The sequence below is a fragment of the Zingiber officinale genome, chromosome 1B, assembly GCF_018446385.1.
Source record: "Zingiber officinale cultivar Zhangliang chromosome 1B, Zo_v1.1, whole genome shotgun sequence".
In the NCBI taxonomy this organism is placed as follows: Eukaryota; Viridiplantae; Streptophyta; class Magnoliopsida; order Zingiberales; family Zingiberaceae; genus Zingiber; species Zingiber officinale.
In genome coordinates this window covers 71,277,958-71,281,100 of record NC_055986.1, presented here as the reverse complement: position 1 = coordinate 71,281,100, position 3,143 = coordinate 71,277,958, and the positions used below count along the sequence as shown (strand labels likewise).

At 37.0% G+C, this 3,143-nt stretch overlaps 1 long non-coding RNA gene across 1 annotated transcript; it reads right to left on the bottom strand.

Annotated features, from left to right (window-relative positions):
* Positions 1 to 845: 845 nt before the first annotated feature.
* LOC121971070 lies at positions 846 to 1,643 on the bottom strand. The gene is made up of 3 exons (XR_006109067.1): positions 1,574 to 1,643; positions 1,394 to 1,467; positions 846 to 908 (listed from the first exon to the last, which is right to left on the bottom strand). It is a non-coding gene; the product is annotated as an uncharacterized LOC121971070 (long non-coding RNA).
* Between the last annotated feature and the right edge of the window lie 1,500 nt (positions 1,644 to 3,143).

The following is a 3,143-nucleotide window of genomic DNA, read 5'->3' as shown; positions in this document are numbered from 1 at the left end:
GTAAGAAAAGTTTTTTTTTAAATTCTCTAAGTAAGACTTCCGCTGTGTTAAGTATGTATGTGTCGCAAGTAACCCCCGTCGCCTTAGCATGAGGGGCGGGGCGTTACATGGAGACGGACTTGAGTCTCAAACCTAGGGTTTTGGCACAATTTAGTTTTGTTTCATGCTTAGAAATATGACATTGGGGTCATATAGCATGATAATTGATTTTGGATCACTACAACAAAAACCCTCATAGACATCGGTTTTCCACCGGTGTCTATTACATTTTCGACCGATGTCTATGAAGGCGATGTAAAAGGTCTGTCATTTTAGACATCGGGTTAAAACCGGTGTAGTATCACTTAACGACATCGGGTGTAAAACCGATGTAATATTATATGTTAATAACACCAGTTTTGGCAGCGGTATACAACCGATGTAATATTAGTCAATGACATCGGTTTTACAGCGGTGGAAAATTGATGTAATATCAATATTGTTTAACGACACAAATTCGATTTCCGAAACAGTAAAAAACCAACAGTATCCAAGAAAATACACAAATATTCACAAATTAAACAAATATTCTTCTTCCAACAGTATCCATAAAATACACAAATATTCATAAATTACATAAATATTTTCTTACAACAGTATCCATAAAATACACAAATATTCTTTTTACGTCAAAAGCTAATAGATATTGTACACATCAAGGTAGAACATCGTGAGTCAAAAATCAAGCTGAGGCTACATTAAATTATGAGAATCAGAATCTGTTCAACTTGCTATACTGCTCCATTCTTCTTGCACCTTTCATTTCCCTAATCTCACCACTTTTCACCTTCAAATGCCTCTTACAGTTCCCTCTTGACATTTTCCAGCCCACCAATATCATCCCAGCTGACATTTGGTACTTCAACAACCTGATCAAAACCCAACAAACTATCAGCATATCTTAAGGTAGAAATAGAAGTGGTTTTTAGGCCATTCATCAACATATGATAGTAAACACAAGTTACCAACCAGGCACATGAGGCTATAGAATTCTTGAGTTGAAAAAGGTAAGTTTAATTTAGAGTTGAAATGTGGTTCCAGTAAATCAAAACCCTAACATAGAGTTGAAATGCACTGGTATGCATAAATTCATGAGATTACTTATGGAAGAAACGATTAGGAACTGATCAAGACTGAACCAAACAAGATAGATGTAGCTAACATAAACCAAATGAGTGAAACCAGTCACTCATGCATAAACGAGACATGGAACTAGCATATGTTGAATCAAATTACAGGAACTATGATCCACTCCAATTAGAACCATCAATGTGAGGTCATGAAAACATTGAATATTTACAAGAGAAAAATACTCTTGAAGCTTCAAGCAATGACAGGAAGCTTGATTAGTTACCTGATTACAAAATTAGCAATTCTTTTTCTTAGTAGCCCACTGTCTTCAGTTTGAATCAAGTACTCTTGAAGCTCCTAATGGTTCAAAGTTTCCAAAGATTCACAACACCAATGAAATAGAAGTTAGGTTAACATTTCAAGCAAATTGAATATAAATCATTTGCGCTGACAAAATTAGCACCTTCCAAGCCTCATCAAGACTTTGGTTGGTATTTTCTGCATTAACCTTCTTGGAAAGGGTAGTCAACAATTTAGCTTGTTGCAACAAGGCAGTTAGTTTTGGGTCATCTCTCCCAAGGAGAGTTGCTTGACTAACCTTATTGGAAGCTGCTTAGTCATTAGGAAAAGGCGACGGCTTAGGGGGAAGCAGAAGGCATCAACAAATCTTTTCACAAAAAGAAGATAAACCAAATTGATAGTGGTTTACCATCATATGTATAGCCTCTCATATTACCTGATGACTGATTAACTGTGTCAAAGTTTTGAACTTCAAATAGAGGTGGCCTTTGCAGATGTTGAGCTGGACCATGTTCCCCAAGAGATCTCCTATGTGCTTCAATTGTCCCTTTGAGCGGAGAGATGTGATACCTATCTTGCAAATGAAATACTAATAATAAAAATAAATAATTAAACTTTTTCTTGGTGGTTTAGTTCACAGTGACTTCATCTACCCCATCTGCTTATTTGATGTCGATGATTCCCCTATTAGTATTGCTATAGATGGTTCTTCAACAAGAACCCTCTTATTGTTTGGGTCCAAAGATGGAACACTATTCTCCTTGGATGAAGCCTCAAATTTTGCCCTTTTCTTGCAGAGGGTGGAGAAGCGGTTCTTTACAGCGTTATCTGTTCTGATGTAAAGCAAATACAAATCATATTTATACAACCTGTCCACCCATCACAGCGGATGGCTTATTAGTAAATACTAAATAAAGAAGTTTGGTTGAAATACCTTCTTGATACAACCTTTGCAATCTCTGTCCATCTGTTGCCAAACATCTTTTGTGCCTGATTGTCATAAAGCTTCAAGCAATGATAGGTAGCTTGATTAGTTAGATTACTAAACCCAAACAACTATATAAGAAATTCAGATTTGATCAAACCAGTAACTTAAATCAATTAATGACATAGATGTAAGTAATAATGCAATAAAAAGGAGAAAAGAAATACCTTAAAGGCAAGGTACTGATCTGTCTTGTTAATTAGCTCCAGGGAACACGAGCTCTGCTTCTTCAACTCAACTTCTCTCTCCACAACCAGCAAAAAATTTGTTAGAAAACTAACTGAATTCCTTGCGATCAAACAGTCCACCCAAGAAGCCAAACAAAACAATCCACAACCATCATGCATGATCATAAAAAAGGGAAATGTAGGACTTAGACTGTTTCGAAGACCAAATGCAAACCATTAAGCAAGTTTATGATCGTACACGACTCCAACCTCACACCGTCCAGAAAGAAAGCAAACCACGAAAATCACATAAAACATGGATCGATTGATTGAGGAGGAGAAAAGGGAAATGTAGACTTACAGACGAACTTGAGCTCCTTAGGCTCGATTTCCAGTAACCCTCCTCTCATTTCTCTTCGACTTTGTTTGCGATTTGTTGCCTCCTCCTAACAAATTGAAAGTGTAGAACCCGGAGATTGGTACAACGATGGTATCTCAGAGAGGAAAGGTTCGATTTTGGCAGAGTGCAGATTTTGTAGACCCAGGAAATTGATATAATCGGAGTTTGAAGGTGGTCTCGC